The sequence below is a fragment of the Furipterus horrens genome, unplaced genomic scaffold (genome assembly GCF_987537825.1).
Source record: "Furipterus horrens unplaced genomic scaffold, mFurHor1.1.pri manual_scaffold_5, whole genome shotgun sequence".
Classification (NCBI taxonomy): Eukaryota; Metazoa; Chordata; class Mammalia; order Chiroptera; family Furipteridae; genus Furipterus; species Furipterus horrens.
The window spans coordinates 36374178-36396997 of NW_028327175.1; the positions used below are offsets into that span (position 1 = coordinate 36374178).

Sequence of the window (22820 nt, forward strand, 5' to 3'; positions counted from 1 at the left end):
TATCGCAAATTGAAAATGAAAACTCCAGATTTTAAAATATGTACCCTTTGCTTAAGAAGGCACAAAAATTAATTTAAATATTGATATGTGTATACATAACAACATGCAAGTGCTCATATGACAGCTTAGCAAAGATGCTGCAGAAAAAACACTCATATGGATATGCGTCATCATCACTTGTTTCCTAAGTCATTGGAAGAGGAAAGAAAGGGTCAATGATGGAAAAATGATGAAACCTGAAGAGTTCTACGTACAGGTGAAGAACAGACAGGAAAGACGAAATGTTGAATGCATGAGAAAAAGCACTACTAACATAATTAAGATGTTCTCTGGGTTACCGACATTTTTAAGGCCTGATTTTAGTATATGATCAGTAATTTGACAATCTTAATTTGATTTTAATCTCTTTTACCTAGGACCAGGTTCATAATCTGTGAAACTCTTCTAAGTGTGGGACCCTATGTGAAGGCATAGGTTGCATACCCATGCAGCTGAGCCTGCATCCATAACTGTCTCTCAAAAACTAGTAATGCAAAATAACAGACCTGATGTCAAGATTTTTCAAGTGTGAAGAACAAAAATATTTTGTTGTAGCTGTTAGAGTTTTTGTATTGACTGTGGCCATTAATCAATGTCATCTCATAAAAACTCTGATATCACATAAGATCCTTGGTTTTCTGACTCTGTTTCTATTGTGTTATACAGATAATAAAATGTGGCTAGAAAAAAACTCTTAAAAAAGCAAAGCAATATCCTTTGTCCTAAATTTAGACTGTGAATACAGGATGGTGTGCACCACTGATCAAAATGTGAACTACTTGAGAGATTACCAAATGTTGTCAAGCTTACAGTAGGACAGTATCCTGGTGAGAACAAAGTTATTGAAATGCCCCAAACAAGTTCTATTGGTCACAGAGATCAAGCCTGGCACAATGTGAAGGGAGATGACACAAACATGAGAATACCAGAAGGTGCGGATCATTGGAGGTCATCATGGAGGCTGGCTACAGCAGAATGTTTCTTTAGATGCACATTTTCCATGATGTGACTAACAGGGAGTTTCTGCATGAATGGGGGCTGGGGGGATATGGGAAAGCTCTGTATCTTCCACTCAATTGTGATGTGAACCATATTCTGGTCTAAAAAATAATGTCTATTTTAAAAAAGTTTTTAAATTACTTTTTTACTAATATATCATTCTATTTTAGAAAAATTTACATTATATTTTTTAACATTTAAAAATGTGTACTTTAATAAAGTATAAAGTGTATAAACAATTAGGTAAGTTTATGGAGAAGCTGACCAAGAGACATAAATTAGAAGATCAAGTGTCCATCTAAATTTTGTATATTTCTCTTTTTTACAGAATACTTAACTAAAGTACCCTGGCTGGTTTGGCTCAGTGGATTGAGCGTCGGCCTGCGAGCTAAGTGTCGCTGGTTCGATCTTCCAGTCAGGGCACATCAGAGAAGGAAAACTCTGACTCCAAAAAACCTCCGCTGCCTTGCGGCATACTTCTTCAGGGGAAAGGCTAAGGGAGTAAACCCCGACAGAAAATCCGGAGCCGGAGTCCCTAAGGCGGTTTGACGTTGTAGTCAACACCGGCAACTCCTGCAGCGCACCTGAAGCCAAGCTGTATTGACTCCATCTTTCCCTTGGACCCTTCAGCTGCGAAGAGAGGGGGGGTCTGCTGCATGGGCAACAGCAGACCCTCCATATCACCCTGCCCAGGCTCTGTAGCTTCAGCTTCACTGGAGAGGACACTCCAGCGTCATCGCAAGATGTCGATTCAACACGGGAGGAGACAGATACTGTGTCACTCCCGAGTCGGACTGCACAGCCATTCTCGGCGGTGCAGATAGACTCTTAAGAAGCTACACCATCGTCTCTCGAGACGGATGGCTGCCGACTTAACTAAAGTTGTTTAACATACAATTTCTCACTTGTCATTCCAGAAGTCCTTTATTGTAAAGATTCTTCTTTTGTCTGATAATGAACAGAAGCCACAGTGTCAGAGATTAAGCTGGACCTCCATGTTGGATAAATTCAATTTCTTCTTGAGACATGTTTCCTTCTGTATTTCTTAATGTTTTTATTATTTCTTCAGTGTCTGGCAGACCCTGATGCATGAGCCAATGTGGCAATCTACTCCCTTTAGAATGCTATGAAATTGAAGAGGGAGATGGTAGTCCTGCTGATCTCAAAGCGTGTGATTGACTGGGTTTAGGATTGTCTCTTCTGCCTGGGAACCTTATTAATGGAGTATGTGGCCTGACTGCCTGAGTGACTCTACTAGCAGATGCTATCTTGCTGCCCATTATGCCCATGAGAAGGAAAAGCATGTTAAATTTTTTAACTAATTTAGAAAATTCCCACTTTCATTATAAACAAATGGTAAAATTAACTGTAATTACTTTTAGTGAAAAAATAGAATCAGAGCATTGTAAATACTAAAGTACCTGGTGGGTTTAAGAGGAAGTTAAAGGAAACCAGAAAACCAAGCATTCATTCATTCAGACATTAGGTCTTTACTTGGGATTCATTGTTAGGACCTGGTTATTAAAAGAGCAAGTTTTTATTCATAATATAAATAACAAATATATCAAAGGTATAGATTTTAGTACTTGAAAGTTTATTATTTGTTAGAATGAAAACATTATTTAAGTAACTTTATCTTCATAAAGAATAAATGCACTAACACAGGTAAAGGTACTTTGAGACTTACCTGTGTTTTCTAAAAGAAGTGGGAAAAGATTATATACTCTATTCCAAACCATAGTGTCTTCCATTACCTCTTCATTCAAGCTGTATAAACTTTTGCCGAATCTCAAAACCTAAATTGTTTTATCACTAAAGTAGAGATAAACCTTGTGGAACTGTTATGAAGACAAAAGAACTAATGCATAAATTGTTCCTAATGCAGTACTTGAAATTTGGTAAGCACACAAAAGATTAGCTAATACAAATTAGTGTTATACCACAAAATTCTCAATATTTAGTTATCCAATTGCTACTTAAATATTTCCATTAACAGGTAGATCACTACTTAATGAGAAAGTCCTTTCCATTCTAGTACAACTCAATTACAAGCTCTTACAACAATGAATTTACACCTGACTCATTCTACTCTATAGTCTACAATTAATAGCAGTGGTTTTTAATCTGGAGTCCACAAAGAATTCAGGAGATTGATAAATTCAGAATGGAAAACATTACACCTATATTTTCCCTAATTTCTAACTGAAAAATAGCATTTCCTTTTATTATGAATATAGTCACTCACCAACCACAGTACTTTCTGTAACTTTGTCATAATGGAAATCACAGATATTTTCTTACCTCAGAGTTCTTGTAAACATCTCAAAATAAAATATGGTGAATATTAGATCTGCTAGATATTGTTTTTGAATACATTAATAAATACACATACATACCAATATATCAAAATTTTATTTTATTATTTTGATAATTTATTCTAATATAACTCTTTTCCTTTTTATTTTCATACTTTTATTCATAGGCTTACCCACTCTTCCAAAGGGATCTAGCCCCGCCCCCACCTTCTAGAGTAGGCTAGAATAATTCCACTTCCTGTTTCATTTATAAAATCTCCAACATTGAAAGACAAATACCTAAACACATAATTTTTCTTTCTTTCTTTTCTTTTTTATCAACAGCCAAGGATGATTGTATTTAAGGTTTTTGCAATGGAGAGATAGACCAGATCTGCCTTTTCTAAACATATCTAATTAAACAAATCCCTAGGGGTATCCCATGGAATACTAGTCTGCTAGATTATTTATTAAAAAACTAGTTTTTTGCTCAAAAAATGGAGAGTGGGTAAGGGGGAAAGCATCAAATATCAGAAGCAGTAAGAAGAAAGAGAATAGGTAGCTAGAGGAAGACGTAAAGTTAAAATTATTTTCATGTTATGTACTCTGTTGCCAAGATTAAAACTACAATAATTAAAACTATATTGCTAAGAAAATGTACTAGTACATAAGTTCTGTAAGTAGCTGCTTCCAATAATTAGTCATCATTGTAATTCTGGTGTCTACATTCACACTGTTGTCTGTAATGAATCCAATAAAATTGTGTTTGGGATAGTAAAATTGTGCCATTAAGGGCTTTTATTGTTGAAAGTAGTATTTTAACTCAGTAATTCCACTCTCTGGAAATTAGCAATTTCTCCATCTTAGTACAACTCTGCTCACTCAAGTATTTGCAGTGAGACCTTGGAAGCTCTAGTGGCTCTAGGATCGATACCTTTATCTCTGAAGGTAGAAGGTTTTTATTTTTTTTATTTTTTTAACTCCAAAATGATGAAGCTGCTGTTACACACTGCTGCAGTTTCTTCATGGTATTTGGCTCTCTGAGTAGAAAATACAGTTTATCACTAAGCCAAAGGGTTTCTTAAATAGACCAATTCATTCAAGATCATTGAAGCTTAGGTTTATTACATGAAGGATTAGTCACAAAATGGCAAGGTGATAATCATTGATTTTTTTTTTCTCAAGATATATGGTAGAAAAAAACAAACCAATGATTAAGTACAATTTATAACTTAAGACACACACTCCAGGTTCTTACTAGGAGGCATTATATCTTAATCATAGATAACTAATTTGAGTGAAATCCCTTAAATATCAAAGCTAGTCTTGAGGGATATAATGTTGTCGGGTAATTTTAAACCTATATAAGAACCACTGCCATTGATGTCTATAAAATTTCAGTGCCAGATTTATTGCTGCATTGTGGGAGACTGTTTTGTGTGGTATAGAAAACTGTAACCCAGCATAAGCTGGGATTGAAGCACAGGCCCATAAGTCTTAAAGACAGCTGGTAGATATGATTCTATGGCCACACTGACATCCCACACTCCAGGGGGAGGAATAGGAGTGCAATGTACCCTCTGAAGCTTGTAAAGCCTGCTCTGTTTTGTGTATGTCCAGATTTATATCAACTGAATGTTCAACTCTGGGAGTGTAGTTTAAACTTTTGCAATATACCCTAGCCCCAAATGTCTGGACCGCTTATCACTCTACGTTGATTTATATTTCTCTTTGTCCTTCCCAGTGATAGTTGGGAGAGGTGCTGCCTCCTCAAGTCATGCATTTCTGCATGTAGCCTACTCAATAAAAGCTCTGCTGAGAAGAGGGACAAGAGTGACCCCACCGTAGGGGCACTGTCCCTTCTCTCTCCCCAAGGCAATTAGTCTCTGGGTGGAGCTCTTAATCCACGATAGGGGGACTGCGGGTTCAGGAACCCTCACACTGCATGAGATATGTAATGTCACAGGATACAAAAGACCATGGGAGAAACAAATTGGTACAATAGCTGTGCATGTAAGTATATGGGCAGTGAAGGGAGGAGGAAAGGAAAAATAGACTATTTATTGGAAACCTATAAGTTTTTAGCTTCACCGAGGTCAGCTTTTTTCAAACTGCAAGATATTGAGGTATCCTAAGAATAAAGTTTCCAATAATAGTATTCCTTCTAAAAGATATTTAATGTATTTAAGCACATTCATATAATTATTATCATGCAAGTATTTGCATTGAAAAAATTAAGAAAAACATAGGAAATTGCATGAATCTTAAATGTTTAAGGTAGAATTTATCTATGTTTCAGTAGCATTTACCTGCTATTTGTAGTAATATTTATTGTCTCTTAGTAATCATTATTCTTTGCTATGTAACATGTCTAATTTCAACTAATTTTTATCATTTAAAAATTTTCAATACATATGAATATGATTTAATCTATTTAATCTGTATTATTGTTTTGGTCCTATAATCAAGTTAGAATATGACTCATTTTTTATCATTTCTTTCAGCAACTAATTAGTCATAAACCTTTTTTATCTTCTTTAAGTGCATATTATATGAACTTTTCCTGGTGTTTTACCAATATATATCATTTTAAAAGTATACCATGATCAAATAAGTTTGAAAAATGTGTTTTCTGACCAAATTTTTCAGTAATTTCTTTTATCACATGGTTCTTTCATCACATGGTATATTCTAGAACGAGGATGGAATATTGAATGGTAAGATTTTCATTCTAGAAGGGACTTGGGTTTGGTCTCCTCACTTTATGTAAAGTGAGGCCCTAAGAGGCTGGGTGACTAGGCTCAGGTTACTTGGTAAATTAGAATAAGGATCCCTTTCTAGTTTCCAATTCTGTGCTCTTCTCCCTGGTTCTTCACTCCCTGGTAGCAGAGAGGGAGGAAGAGAGAGCAAGGCACCAGGAATAGAAGAGTCAGCCTAGGGGTACCACTGCACAATTGAAAGATTAAGTGAAATGTGCTTGCTATGCAAACAAAGTATTTAAAACAACCTGAAACTCCATAAATAATCAATTTTGTGGGAGAGACATTAAAGACTATAAAATATACCCTAGAGGTCACTGCCGATCCTGATGAAGAATGTGATCATAGGGACTCAGCATAGATTAGTGACACAGCTTGAGCAAAAGCAAATTAAACTTGAATTATGATGGTGATTTAAAATTTTAGGTAATTCATGAGATTGTTTAGCTGTAAGAAACAGAAACCATTTATGATAGCTTAATTTGAAAGGAGGAATTTATTAAAAGTTTATAGGATTATTTTAAAGAACTCAAGGCTAGGGAGGCAGCTAAGCCTCCTGAAGTATTAGAACCAACTAGAAAGCTATCGAAAACCAAGGTAGCTATACTCTGTCTCTTTTTCCCTGGAGTTCACAATCTCCTATCCAGTCCCCCCTGGGCACATCAGTTTGACCCTCTTCCTTCTCTGAATATTGGCCTATCAATTTCAAGCCCCAGTAAAGAGAGACTAGAATCCATGGGTCCCAAATCCAAGTTCCTCAGAGAGAGAATCTGATTTTCCATTGTATGTGATGGACGAGGGCAGACAATGTGGTGGCCAGACCTCCTCTCTTCTAAATAGCAACAATGAAAGTGGCCCCTCTGCAATGACATTATTGCAAAAGTCTCTAAAGAGTGCTGCCTGTGCAAAAAAATTACCATTGACAAGAGAAGTATTTAGCTTCTTTAGTGCAGAACATCCCTCTTGGAGAGGCAACTAATGGCCACAAGAAAAGTAAGAATGCACATAAAATAAGCGGAGGAAGAGAGTAGAAAGAAGAATCCATACTAGCCTTTTGGAGGATCAAAAACCTGTTTCAATCCTTAGGAAGGAAGGAGGATAAGAGACAGAAGAAAGAAGGAAAAACTTTTTAAAAATCATCTATTATGCATTAGACTTTACACACATATGATCATACTTGCTCTTCACAAGCCATCTTTTAAGTTGCTATTATTCCCATTTTACAAATAAGTAAACAGGGATGCTGAAGGATTAAGGGACTTCTGAGATATATTTAAAAAGTGGTCCAGATAAAGTGTTGTAATGGGATCAAAGTAGGAAAATACTGCTTTTAGCTGTGAGGTTCAGGGTTTTGTAATGCAGATGAAATGTGCGCCTTCCATACTAGATCGAATTTGGGCATTGTCAGGAACACCAGCATGACTGAGAGTCCTGATAGCAAAGAACAAACAAACAAAAAATAACATAGCCATGTCTGAGAACTACTAAGCAGCTAGATCAGTTCCACAGACCTATGCATAAAGGGAGGTAGTCTGGAGACACAGGATCGGAGCCAGATGACGGAGAGCTTGAATGACTGGCTAATTAGTTATGATAATACTGTGAGCAGTGGAGAACTACCGAAGATGAGCAAAGGGCTAGCGGCTAAGTCTAAGAAAAATTGGGGTAGACATCATACGACAAGTACCAAGGCAAAAGAAAGTGTAATTTAGGATAATAGCCATGAAAATGAAGAAATGGTGAAGGTGTAAAAGGAAATTGCAGGGGCAGATTCAGCAGCTGTTGCATTTGATTGGATGGCCAAAACAAGAAAGAGCCCAGAATGTGATGAGTTTTAGAAATAAAGGACTCACAGCAGCTGGGAGGAAACAGAAATCAGACTCTTCTCTCTTTCACCCTTTGGCTTTCTGTTTAACAGGAGGCTAATTCTGAAGCTGTTTCTACATTAACAAAAATGAAGCATATTGTTTTTATAAACCTTTGTAAAATCTGCTGCATCTTCTGGCATGTTTGCAAATAACACCACAGTCTCCAGACAGTGTATATACATGTTTCACATAACTAACAAGAGACATCACTAAAATAATATTCTATAACAAATTTATAAAGGTCATTCTTTAAAAGACTATTAAAAAGGGGAAATGCATTTGTTGAGACCTGTTAATAATTTGGTATGTATACATTAGATGCACATATATTTTCACCCACTACCAGTTTGGGTTTATTATTCATCCTCAAGATGTTGGGAACAATGATTGCCAACTCCAGCTACACATTACAATCACTAAAGCATGCCTGAGTCCTAACCCCAGGGTTTTGGTGTAACTGACCTAGGAGCGGTTTGGGAACTGGGATTTTGGTTAGAAGTGCTCTAGGTGATTCTGATGTTAAGCCACGGTTGAGAACAACTGGACAATATTAGAGATAATTAAAGTTTGCCTTGCCATCAAAAGCCTATCAGCTATACTTATATAATTGGTACATATATGACTACAAATCAGTTTTGTCCTAACATTAAGTAAGATATGTGAAAAGTTATATCAAGAAGGAGTGTTTGGGTAAATTGAGTGGTCAGAATTTGGAGAATAAATTAATAATTAAGAGAGATGTGAAATATGACTTCTGAAACAATTTGGTTATTCTTCTGACTCAACAGCAACCTCTGAAACATCACAGCAGTGAAAGTCCTCCTCTGCTCCTCCTCAGCGAATATTGGGTTGCTGACTTGCTGACCCCAGAAGTAGATTCCAAATTTCCCTACTCACCATCCCATGGGCAGCTGCCCTAACTGGATGTAAGGCAAGGCAAGACTTTTGTACATATTGCAATTAAATGAAACTGGGAAGGGACAGCTGGCTGCTGGCTATGCCTCTTGATGTTTGGAAGAATAGTGGAAGGGCTACTTATTTTCAAGTCTCTTCTCCCTCCTCTCACACACTAACTAAAGTGCCAATTAATTCCATAGCTTGAAGCATTACCAGCAGAAATCCCATATCCAATGTGCCTGTTGACTGGAAAGAGTAAAGCATTTCCTTTCATTGCTCACTGTTGCTGACAAGAAAACTGCTACCTCTCCTCCAGCGTGCATGGAGGGCTGTGAGGGAATAGAACAAAGTATGCAGTGACCTCCATGAAAACTTCTAGGGAGCACTACAATAAGGTGACCTCGGGCTCTTCTGAATTGCTCACTGATTTTCCATTAACAAGCTCTGTTTTCTAGCTGGATTCTGGCCATCATTCATTTTATTATTTACCATGAAGGGCCCTCCTCCCCAATGTTCACAATTGGAATTCTATCCTGTTTTCAAATCCCAGTTCAAATACTCACCCATTTGACTACATCAACTTAAATTAATTGTCCCTTTGTCTCTCAGCTTAGGAATTGGACATCTTTGCACTTGTCATTCTTTCTTACTAGACCTCAGCAGCTCAAGGGATAGTATTTAGCCTTTGTACAAATGTATATACCATGCACAGAGAAGGAAAACTCTGGCTCCAAAACAAAAAAACCTCCGCTGCCTTGCGGCATACCTCTTCAGGGGAAAGGCTAAGGGAGTAAACCCCGACAGAAAATCCGGAGCCGGAGTCCCTAAGGCGGTTTGACGTTGTAGTCAACACCGGCAACTCCTGCAGCGCACCTGAAGCCAAGCTGTATTGACTCCGTCTTTCCCTTGGACCCTTCAGCTGCGAAGAGAGGGGGTGTCTGCTGCATGGGCAACAGCAGACCCTCCATATCACCCTGCCCAGGCTCTGTAGCTTCAGCTTCACTGGAGAGGACACTCCAGCGCCATCGCAAGATGTCGATTCAACACGGGAGGAGACAGATACCGTGTCACTCCCGAGTCGGACTGCATAACCATTCTCGGCGGTGCAGATAGACTCTTAAGAAGCTACACCATCGTCTCTCAAGACGGACGGCTGCCGACGACGACGATATACCATGCAGCACCAATTGCATACAGGCCCTCAGTAAATCTTATCAATAAATTAACTGGATCAATTTAAATATTACCAAAGACTTCAGGCACAGCTGGAATTCTCCCAATCTTGAAATAACTAATAAGTTTGGGCAAGAAAGTGATAAAAGGTTCAAGAGCCTCACCTGGAATAAACACCTATAGAGAGAGGCATTTAATTATTCCGCGTAAATAATGGGCTCACATCTGAAAACAAACATGAATATTCTCAACCAGCTTTGCCTTGTGGGGTTACAGCTGTTCTATCATGACTCTATAATAGTAGCATATGTTCTTTCTTGAAACATTATTTAAATAAGCTTGGGTTATGGAAGTCCCGGTAGTCCTTTCTTATAATTGTGCCACTGAAATCACTGTGATTCTTGGTTTAAAGAAGCTAATATATTTTCTGTCAGGGTGACAAAAGGGTCATCACTTATGGCTGAGCCCTGTAAGTAGCACACTCAAGAAAGACATTTCTATCCCCAGGGACTAGCAAGCTGCATGTTTATTTATGAGACCTTGGTGCCAAGTACACTTGCTTGCTGATTGCTGGTGATCTATGGGGAGGACACTTTAATTAACAAAGTCCTCACCAGTTCTAATTTACTTAAAGGTCATTTCTACCTTGCTTCCACTTAAATCCATGGAGTTTTAGCTTAGTTACAATTGTTTTGCTTTCACTTCAGGAACGTCGTTTGACCCAAGTCAGCCTTGTTCCTATCTGAAACAGTTGCAAAATTTTGAAAGGTATATGGAGAGTTTTAGTTTCCAAACATTCTTTTAAACCGTTCCTGTCTCCCTAAGTACCTAGCACAGAGCCTTTATAATAGTTCTCAGCAGAGTTGGTGAAAACCAAGTGAATGAGTAAATGGTGTTTACATTTTGCCAGAAGAAGTAATTGAAGTCAGACTTTTAAGTATGTTTGCAGTCGGTTCATAAAAATAGAAACTTCCTGGCATTTTTGGCTGAAAAATCTCATTTGAAACCTATCTAAATAAAATGTTCATTTGCCTTTTATTATTGCATAACTTGTGCTACATATATCTTATCTTTCAGCTAGATTATAAATTTTGGAGAAATTATATTTGTTGCTCAGCAGAGAACTTTGCCCCTGGCAGTGGATGTTTTATAAATGTGTGCATGTGTGGTTGATTGTTCAACTTCTATATCTTGCAGAATTTCTTCCTGGGACTAGTATTCTCCCCGCCTCCAACCCACCAGGCACAGCCTGCTGGATGCACTGTGTAGTGTCCAGAATCAGATAGAGCCATTCACACAAACATAATGCCAAGGCCAGCCCCTTGAGAAAATTGCAAAGTGGAAAAGAATGTCCTCATTGACTATTTTCTTCACCATTTTCCCCTTCTCCACCGAGTACTCACTGATTCTCTACTAACTTCAGAAGAGAATCTGATTCAGTCATTAATACAAAGGTATATCACAAACTTATTATTACCTCTTGCATGTCTTTTACATTAAAAAAAATAACATAATGCTCAACTCAAAGAAGGAGAGTGACATAATGATAAGCTCAGAGATTTATTTTGGTTGTGATGAAGACTATGAGCTTGGACTGAGCTTACAAGGCAGTCACTCCTTCTCTCTTGCCAACTGTCTCTCAGGATCCAACACTAACAAAGGAATGATGACCACAGCCCTTCTGTGTCCAGAAGCTCTGCAGCCTGCCCTGAGACCGACCTCCTAGGGGAGAGGCATGACGTTCAGAACATATAAGTGCAAAGGACATCACTGAATATAGCCCCATCATCTACCCCTTGATAGCCAGTATGAGCTCATTTGTTAAAAATTAGTTTTTCCTCTACAGGCTCATCCTGGTCCCCACGACTCAACAGCCAGTTCCTTCCCGGCATTTTCTAGGATTTTGCCTCCTGTGGACTCTGAAACATTCCCTCCAGTTCCTTGGTCTTGCTGCCTCTGTGAGAACGGCTCTCAGTTTCCTGAGCTCAGCTTCCTCTGCCCTGCTGCCAATGCCCCCTGTCCAGGCTCATGGAGGGAACACTCTTTTCCCTTTGTCTAAGGGTCAGTCTCGGCCTTTCCCCCCACTTGCGAGGTGTGCCCCCTTGAGGCTGGAGGCTGTGCAAGCATTGCACCCTCACTGGCTACTGCTGCCACTGATTCTGGGCACACCCACATGGCTGGGTGCCAAAACAGCCCATTCCCTGCTCATAGACCAGTCTCAAATCCCCCTGGCACTAATGAAAGGAAAGCTTCCCTTGCTCCATAAACAGCATCCTTCTTCAAAAAGAGGTCTCTTTTCTAGCCTGAGGATTAGGGAGTTTCTGAATGATTGGGAATGAAATGTGCATTTACTTCAGGAAAACCCATTCCATCCCTATGGCACTGTCACCATGGCCCATCTGTCTACCACGAAATAGTCCCTCACTGGAATAGTTCTCAAAATGTGGTGTTTTATATTTTTTCATAATCATAATGCAGCAGATAGGAGCTTTCAAGTGTTTTGACTAAAAGCCATAGCAAAAAAAAAAACAAAAAAAAAAACTACTTTATATATTATATAGTACACACAGCCATAAAAATATACATATAGCTAAAAAAGATAAACCAGAAAACTACTTACCTTATTATGTATTATATTCTGAAATGTTTTATTTCATTTTAAAATATGCTTGAATTAACTGATTTGTTGTACATTTCAGTAATAACCCCTTTACACAGTTTTAAAACACTGCTTCAGAAAAAGAACCCTTGGCGGTTCAAGAACTGAATCAATTGCTTTATTAATAAAGGGACCATAATCAAAACAAGAAAAATATAGCAAACTGGTCTTGTTTAGAGAATCTTCCTCCATTTTATTAAGCTACTTTCACTGAAAGCAACAAGGCATATTTGACTATTTTATTATTTCTTTGCTATATCCAATAGTTAGAGAATTAAGCTGTTTTTTTTTTCCTCCTTCCACCTTCCAAGCAGAAAGTTTATTCTTCACAGATTGCTACCAAGAAAAGCACCATTCAAGTGTGTGCACAGCTACAGTAAATTAACAGCTGTGTCGTCTATTGGAGAACCAGGAGAGGCCCTACAGCCTAAAGAAAAAATTGCATTAGTACCTCCCATGATCAGTGGCAAAACACAAATTCTCTGTTGAATTGATTATGCTTGGAGGAAATATAAGAAAGATTGCCCCACGATTCATTGGAAAGCGGGTGCCTTTTCAAAGGAAACAAAGAAATCACTTAAAAGAAATCTTGTTTGTTTCTGTCACGAAGTTGCTTCTCGTTGTGGGATCACAACGGTTACCAGCTGCCAGCTGTGAATGGACCACACTGCACAAGGGAAAGGAGTGACATTCACATTCTCACTTCCAATTCTAATTTCTCAGTATTAACAGGGAAGGCTGGCGTTTAATCATGATGAGTCAAAATCGTGTGCATGAGGTATCTCTTGTTCTTAACAAATTATCTCAAAATATAGCAACTTAAAACAACAAACGTCTATTATCTTGCACAGTTTCTGAGGATCACAAATGCAGGAGCAGCTAAGCATGTCGTGGCTGTGGCGCAGGGTCTCTCTAGAAGTTGTACTCCAGCTGCCAGCTGGGGCTGCAGTCATCTCCAGGCTGGAGAGCCCTTCCACAGTCACTCACAGGGGCGCTGGAAAGCCTCCTCTGCTCCGGGAGGGCTGTTGGCCAGGGACCTCCATCCCTTACCATATGGGCTTCCTCCTAGGCCATTTCAGTGTCCTCAGGAGCTGGCAGCTGGCTTCCCCCAGATGAGTGATGAGGGAGAGGGAGAGGAAGAGGGAGAGGAACAGGGACTGAGATGGGGAGGGCAGGCAGGAGAGAGAGACAGAGAGAGAGACCCCAAGGCAAAAACCACAGTCTTTTACAATCTAATCTCAATAGTAACATACTATTACTTCTGCTGCATCTATTGGCCACAGAGGTCAGTTCTGGTACAGTGTTAAAGGGGACCACTGAAGGCTACCTTGGAGACCAGCTACAACAGAATGTTTCCTTGGATGCCATTTTCTATGGTATATCAAAGACATCTGATGTTCAAATGGCTATTTTATTGCTTTCCACCACCAAATAGCAGTTCCTGTCTTTTCTGAGGGGAGGGAATTAAGGGCGGGGGAAGGGCCTATAGGTCCCTTTAAGCCTCTATTGAAAGCTATGGATGTATCTCCAGGAGAATATACAAATGAGTATTACAATTTTGCACATCATTTTTCAGAATTCAAGGATTCCCTGAAAACTTTCCAAAGACCTCGGGTCAGAAGCATTGCTCTCAGTGGTTACCTTCATCCTGCAGTCACTAAGCTCTTGGGCGTGTCTGCTGTTAGAAACTTCCAGTGGGATGTAACTTAAGTAATTGATTAATAACTTTATCTAATCAAACCCAAATGAACATTTTCATTTCACCAGAAATTCAAAGGGCTTTGGACGGAACATGGCCACCTTCTGAGCCTGCCATGAAGACACGTCTAGATGGAAAACCCAAATCCTTACACTGCAGGTAAAGAAGTCTCAGGCATACTGATTCTTTCAGGGCAAGGTAAAGGAGATGGGGAAAACTTGCTCTGGAGAGCCTTTATGAACAAAGACATAGTGTTTCACTAGAAGCAGTTCATGATATCTGAGAGGTGTCTATGTTTAAAACTGTGGTTCATAAAGTTGAGCCTTTTGGTGTAAACGTCTGTTCCCCTTCTTTCATTTTCCAGGATTACATTTTATAATCTCACCACTAAATCACAATCACCCATCTTCAGCCTAACAGCTTCTTTTATTGAGTTATAATCTTCCTTTTTCACTACATGTAGTTTTCAAATATTTTCCTCCTCCACTGGTCATCTAGAAGATTCTAGTAGATTCTAGTAGAATCTAGTAGATTCTGTTTTCTGATATCATTACTAGAACATGTTAAAGACATGCCCAGGGTCATGGCCCTCCTTATGCATTCCCATGGCTTGCTATGTATATCTTAGCATAATACCTAAAAGATGATAAATACAGGTGGTACTTCCCTGTTTTAATTGTTCAGTTATTTGTCTGTATTTGTGAGCTCTGTCAGGGTAGGACTGCTTCTATCTTGTTCACCAATCTATCTTCCACACCCAGCCCAATATATGGCACACAGGAAGCATATCATATATACTGAATCAACTAAATAGTATACTAAATCAATAATTCTTATTCCAGAGTCCTATAAGGAAGGCAAATACAACCATGACTCTTACAGGGGTGGAATAAAATCAAAAGAGCTCTGAACAGAGATGAAAGTGTGACTTTGATACTTTTTACCTCTGCAAACTGAGCTCAGTCTCGGAGTCTCAGTTTCCTTCTCTGCAAAAATACTTAATACATGACATGCACTTTATAGGATTTTGTCCAATAAGACAATTAATTGGAAAATATTTTGTAAACCATAAAATACTAAAGATTGTTTTCTTTTATTTTTTTACTTGGGTGCTTATTTTATTTTTTAACATGTTTTATTGATTATGCTGTTACAGTTGTCCCAATTTCTTTTCCCTCTGCTCCCCTCCACCCTGTCACCCTCCTCCCTCCAGTTGTCCCCCTCCCTTAGTCCATGCCCATTGGTTGTGCATAGAGTTCTTCTCAACCTCTTCCTGTCTACTCCATTCCCTCCTACCATGCTTCTTAATTCCTGTACCATCTCCCTCCCTTTCCCCTTCCCCCTCCCTGATAACTTCCCCCCAATATGCTCCCCATGCCTATAGTTCTTTTTCCACTCTCGTGGCCTATTTAGTTTGCCTTTGTTTCGATTCCCTAGCTTCTGTTGTTGGTTCTTGTGATACAGTTTTCATTTGAATGTTCATAGTTTTGATCCTCTTCCTTCTAAACCAGTCCCTTTAACATCTCATATAATAGGGGTTTGGATCTAATGAACTCCGTCAGTTTTACTTTATCCTGGAAGCACTTTCTCTGCCCTTCTAATCTGAATGACAGTTTCACTGGATAGAGTATTCATGGCTGTAGGTTTTTGATTTTCATTACTTTGAATATTTCTTGCCAGTCCCTTCTTGCCTGCAGGGTCTCCCTTGAGAAGTCAACTGATAGTCTAATTGGGACCCCTTTGTACATGATTCTTTTCTTCTCTCTTGCTGCTTTTAAGATTCTCTCTTTATCTTTAATTTTTGACAATTTGATTATAATGTGTCTTGCAGTGGTTCTCCCTGGGTCGTTTTTCTGGAACTCTCTGTGCTTCCTGGACCTATAAGTCTATTTCCTTCCCCAAGTTCGGGAAGTTCTGCTTCATTATTTTTTCACGCCATTTTTTAATTTCTAGTTCTTCTTCTTTGCCCTCTGGCAATCCTATTATTCCAATGTTTGTTTGCTTATAGCTGTCCCAGAGGTTTCTGAGCCTCTCTTCACTTTCCTTACTTTTTGTTTCCTCTTTCTGCACTGGTTGACTGTTTGTTCCTTCCCTATGTTCCAGTTTGTTGACTTGATCTCTGGATTTTACTTCCTCACCACTTGTCTCATACGTGTTTTTGTTCGTTTCAGTATGAGTAGTTTTCATTCCTTCCCTGTCTTGTTCCAAATCTTTTGTTAATTCTGTAAGCTACCTTATAACTATAGCTCTGAACTGAGCCTCAGAAAGGTTTTCTATTTGTTTGTCTGTCAGGTTCTTCGTCTGCTGCCTGGTGAGCTGCGTCACTGGGATTTCAATCGTTGTCTGCTTCATTCTGACAAATTTGTGTTTAGCTTTGCTTCCTGGGCAGGCTATAGGGGGTGGAGCCCTGTGCACTCGTCACTATCAGGCGACCGGCAGTGATCTGTGACCTTTTTTGCTGCACTGTGGTGTTTAATGTGGGGGCAGGGGTCCAAGATGGATTCCTGCCCTTACTCTCCGCTGAGAGATCGGGATCCATTCCACCACCCTCTGGGCCTCACCGTCTGAGGCAATGGGAGGGCTGCCTTTCCTAGCGTTGGAATCGCGAGCTACGGGGTCTTGACTGCAGCCAGGATCGCTCCCCTGGCATTTCTCACAGTCCCGCCGCTATCCCCGCTGCTACCACAGACAGGACCGTGGTTTCTTGCCCCTCCTACCCGTCCAGACAAGCACCGCTGGTTTATAACTTCATACGTTGGGCTTCCATGTAGTTTTATTTTCTGGAATTTCTGGTTATCTTTTGTTTTGAGGTAGTTGTATTCCTTCCTAGTTGTAGAGAGAGACCAAGTGTGTCAATCTAAGCCTCCATCTTGGCCAGAACTCTAAAGTTTGTTTTCTATCATTATTGCTATTATTATTCAATGGCATGGAATAGTTGGCAGAGATGCTGTGTAGTAGGATAAATTGGTGATAGTTTTTAAAAAGTGTCTTTCAGAGAGAAATCTATACTTATAGGTTTGAGAGTGTCAGAAGTACTTCCACAAGGTCAATAAGCAGCCATTCCTATTCTAAAGGCTGAATTCTGTGCTTTTTGTTATTATAAAACTAGTTATTGATCTTAACAAGTACAGAAGATGCTTTGCAGAAAATAGATATGACAAAGTCTCTAACTACTAGGTTTGAATCTAAACAAAGGTGTAAGACTTGGCCTCATTCACAAAGCTCACACACCTCCTTCAAAGCACTGCCATGTATTCCTACCTTTTTCAACTATAATCCTGAGGACTTGGAAATCTATGAAAACACAATGAAAGGCAACTAGATAACCTATGAGTTTGTCATCACTACCTATGTAGATAAAACTGTGGTTGTATTCATGTACTATAGCCTCTTCTCATTAATGGGAACTTGGAAATAGTTCATATAGACACTTTGTGGAATGTAGTAGCACTGACAAATTAGGACTTAAGTTTTTCACCTTAAAACATTTCTTAAAAACCCACTTAATCTTTTAAAATGTAGAGTAAATTGTCAACAATTTATAGTCTAGATTATATGGTAACTTATCCTCTATAATATCCTTGCAGTTATTTAATAACTGTGTTGCTTTTATTCCCTCTAACAAAGTATAAGTTCCCATCTCAGAGAAAAGAGAAAACAACTTCAAAAACCTGTCTTCAAAGAAAAATAGTTCCCTCTTGTCCCTTGTTATGTTTTATAAAGCCTCTCTATTCTTCTCCATTTTAAAACATTGTAAAGGTTTCAGGCAGACAATTCAGGATTTATTTTTTCCTATGCCATTATGAGATCACATCTAAAGTCATTCTGGGACTATAGTTATGTGATCACATGGTAAGCTCAACACCAGAATTTGCTGAGTTAATTGAAAAATTTTATTTTAACATTTTATTGAATAATATACATGCTAAAAGTACACAAAACATTAAGTGTATACCTCAATAAACTTTTACAGGGAGTACACCATATAGCCAGTATCCAGGTCAAAATGTAGAATATTATCAGCACCTGAAAATTTCCCATGTACCCACTAGCTACACCCTTCACTAAGGGTGACCACTATTCTGATTTCTAGCACCAGAAAAACAGTTTTGCCTATTTTTGCACTTTATTTAAAGGGAATCAGACAATATGCATTCTTTTGTGCCTGGCAACCTTATGTCTGAGAGATTTATCAATATTTTTAATGTTGTACCTCATTCATTCTTATGGCTTATTAGTATTACATTGTGTGAGTACATTATATCTTAGTCCTTGTTTCTTTTTTTTTGATGGGCAATTGGGTACCTTCCAGCTTTAGTCTGTTACAAGTAGTGCTGTCATGAGCATCTTTGTACAGTCTTTTGATGAACATCTGTGTGTAATTCTGTTTGAAAAGTATTTAGCAGTAGAATTTCTGGGTCATAGGCAATAAACATGTTAAGGTTTAATAAATTCTGCCAAAAAGTTTTTCAAAGCAAATGTACCAACACACACTCTACCACACATCAGTTAAGGGTTATGGTTGCTCTGCATTCTTGCCAACTCCACGTATTGTCTTTTTAATTTTAGTGATTCTTTTAGGTGTGTTGTGATGTATTTTTGTTTTTCCTTGATGATTAGATTGAGGCTCTTTATATGTTTATTGACCATTTGACTATCCACTTTGCTAAAGTGCCTCTTTAAGTCTTTTGCTAATTTTCATATTGAGATATCTCTGTAATTCTTACTGATTTATAGTAGTTCTTTGCATATTCAGGATGCAAGTCTGGAGTGAGTGTTTTATTCTTGAATTATTAGTATAAGATGATATGGCTCCATGATATAAACAAATTAAAAACAAAATACAGTGTCTAAAATTCACCTGATAAATATTTACCAAACATCTACCAAATTACAGACACTGTGCAAGGCTGTATAAAAATGATTTATAACATTGAGACCCAGGCATCAAAAATTATTGCACAGTAGATTATAATGGTGGAAGTCCAGATAGAATGAATTTTCTTATTGCATCTTTCCTCTGTTTAAACACCCAAGCTCAATTAATTTCAGTGGTATTCTACTTCCATGGGCCTATAACCAGCCCAAGAATTAGGAGATGTTTTTGAAACAAATCCAACAACTCATACAGCCTTGAAATAAATAAATCAAATTATAGGGAAGCCTTCTTATTAAATGTTGTGCTTTGGCTCACTGTTCTAGTATGATGGCTGAGTTTCACAGTCTCTGGTCTGGACACAGACCATGAGAGAATGAGGAACTGGTGTAGTCAAGCTGGTCAATTTAGGTATGAGAAATGCTGAGGGCAGAGCCACAAATGGAAATGTGCCTAAAAACACAAGAAACAAAGGTACAGTCTTCAAAACTGATAATAAAAAGAGTCCAGAAAAAAATGTTCTGTCTTGAAAATAGACTAGCCACAAGACAGAACCATAATAATTGTTGCTATTACCACTTCATGGGAGGTCCTGCTGCCTTCTAAGACCATGTAGTTGAGTCCTCTCACTCTAATGTGTGCCAGAATTAACTACTCATTTTGAAGGTTACTAGATGGAAAAGAGACTAGGGGGATGGGTGAAAAAGTGAAGGGATTCAGAAGTACAAATTGATTGTTACAAAAGAATCATGGGGATGTATAGTACAGTACAGGGACTACAGTCAATGATATTCTAATAACTATGTATGGTGTCAAATGGGTAGGAGATTTATCAGGATGATCACTTAGTAAGTTAAGTAATGTCAAATCACTGGGGGTAGAACTGAAACTGATATAATAACGTGTCAACTCTAACTCAAAAGTTATAACATGATTTTAAATATATATGTTCTTCACTAGTCTTTCCCCAAGCTCACTCAACAACCATTTCACTAGTCCTAAATAAGGAGAATATACAAAGCCCGTCTGGAAAAACCCCAGCCATTGTTAATATAATGGGAACGGTTTGCACTACACTGATGTAATAACCTGGCAGCCGAGGAGAATGGACTGGAATATGTACGTGTGAACAATGACAACCTCACTGTACTAGTCATTGGGGGTGGCAAATGCCATTTAGTGAGCATTTGTACTGTGTAGCCATCACATTAAAAATGACTGAGTGAGTAGAGCAATGAACCTGCATCAAATTTTGCATTAAGCTTGAACAGTCCTCCATGGAAGCTACTGAGATGATTCAGAAGGCCGCAGCTCTGGGCAACTGGTGTTTGGCAGCTTCATCATGACAATGTGCCAGCATATGCATCATGTCTTGTGCAGAGTTTTTTGGTGAAACAGCAAATCACTCAGGTGACTCAGCTCCCCTACAGCCCAGATTTGCCACCTTTGACTTCCAGCTTTTCCCAAAATTAAAATCACCTTTGAAGGGGAAAAGATTTCAGACTGTTGATGACATTCAGGAAAATATAACAGAGCAGCTGATGGCAATGGGGAGAACTACATGAAATCCCAAGGTGCCTACTTTGAAGGGGACTGAGGTGTCATTGTCCCATGTTCAATGTTTCTTGTATCTTCTTTAATAAATGTCTCTATTTTTCATATTACACGGCTCGATACTTTCTGGGGAGACCTTCTATATAGTTATTAAATCAAGGAACTCTTCTATTTTCATTGATAGGAATTCCAAACTGAAAACAACTTTGATGGTTGAAAGCATATGATAATATTTCTTAGAGTTTAGGTCTTCTTACCCCAATGGTGAGCACTCCCCTAGAAGTCCCAGTGAAATGCTAAAATTCAATTTTCCATAGAAATTCTTAATTTACATGTGCATTCTTATATTATAAAAGTAACACTAGTTATAATCATTTCTTCATGTAAAGTTGAAAGTCCATAGTATAAAACATAATCATTTCTAGATGACCAGCAATCTAATATAAAGTTATTTAGAAGTATTTTAAAATTATTTTTCTGGTCATAGAAGTTCCATTCTAGAAAACTTAGAAAATAAAAGTATAGCAAAATATAATACAAAATTACCTATACTCCTGCATGCCATTTTCTATGCTAATATTTTGGCCTAATTGGTACCCATTATTTCTATGTATGCTTTTAAAATACTAATATGTATTCAAAATTTCACAGTTTCTAAAATTAATTTAAATTCATAGCATCAGCATATCCATGTTTAAAAACTTAATATACCTAATTTCTAATGTTTATAATATACCATGACAGTGGTGCATCATAATTTATTTAACTATCCCCCTCACCCTCAGGCATTTAGCATTTTTAAAACTTGTTTCACTAAATAAAAAGAATCGAGGCAATGACTTTTGTGTAAGAAAAGCTGCTTTTTAATTTTGGATTTATTTCTAAATATATTTCTAGAGTTAAAATGTGGTAGATAAATGCTCTTAGATACACACATATTTCCAAAGTACTTTCCAGTAAGATCTTTTTCAATTTAGGATGAATATCTATTTTATTTCATCCCCCTGAGCCATGAGTGTACATCATCTTGCATACTTTTTATATATTGATAGATGAAAATGCTAATTGTTTTACTTGTTTTTACTTTACTGGTTTTTAGCAAGCAGAGCATTTTTCAATTATTTATGAGCCACATGAATTCCCTTATTTTATTGACACATTTATTTAAATATACTTATTAAGAATCTACTAATTGCCAGGTAGTGTTCTAGGCTCTAGAGAAACATCAATGAATAAAGAAAATAAATTCCCTGTCTTTATAACACTAGTGGGTAGAAACAGTTCATAAACAAACTACCATGAAATGTGTCAGGTAGAGACAAGTACTACAAGGAAAAAAAGGTAAAGAATTAAAGAAGGAAAGGGGTGTTATTTCAGACAAATGGTTAAGAATGACTTCTCTTTAATGTAATAAAATTTTAGAAAAATTAGTTGTGAGTTTTCTGTTCATTTCCTCTGCTCATTCCTTTATAGGAGTCTTCTCTCTTAAAACAGTGATTTACACACATGCACACACACACACACACACACAAATTAGAGTATTTTACACTACCAAAACAATATAATTGCTTAAATTTCCTAGATTTGATATTCTTTCTTCTCAGAAAGCCTGGTGATACTTAACTACTGGTCATCCGAATTCACCTCACTGCTCCTAACAGGCTTAATTTTTGTTTTGTTTTTTTATGTCAATAATAATGTGATATATTATTATATGTATAACCAGATAACACATACCAAGGTATATGTATACCCAGATAATCTAAGTAAATTGGCTTTGCTGTTTACACAACACATCTATGAAGAACTAACTGGTATTAATGATTAATCTTGACCACTAAGTTCAGTTCTCCTGTGAATACATAAAAACCAGATGCTTTGGAAATCAACACTATGAAGAAAAACAAATGGTGTTAATTAATAGAACTGAACTTCATTCATAGTTTATTGTGAGAATTACATGAATTAATTATATGCCTACTTGGATGTCTAGTATATATTAA

At 37.8% G+C, this 22820-nt stretch overlaps 1 long non-coding RNA gene and 1 pseudogene across 1 annotated transcript in view; both read right to left on the reverse strand.

Annotated features, from left to right (window-relative positions):
- The window catches only part of LOC150008392 (uncharacterized), a 326304-nt gene that overhangs the window by 13517 nt on the left and 289967 nt on the right, over nt 1-22820 (reverse strand). The gene's annotated exons all lie outside the window — the stretch shown is intronic.
- LOC150008393 (alpha-ketoglutarate dehydrogenase component 4 pseudogene) lies at nt 2019-2318 on the reverse strand (annotated as a pseudogene).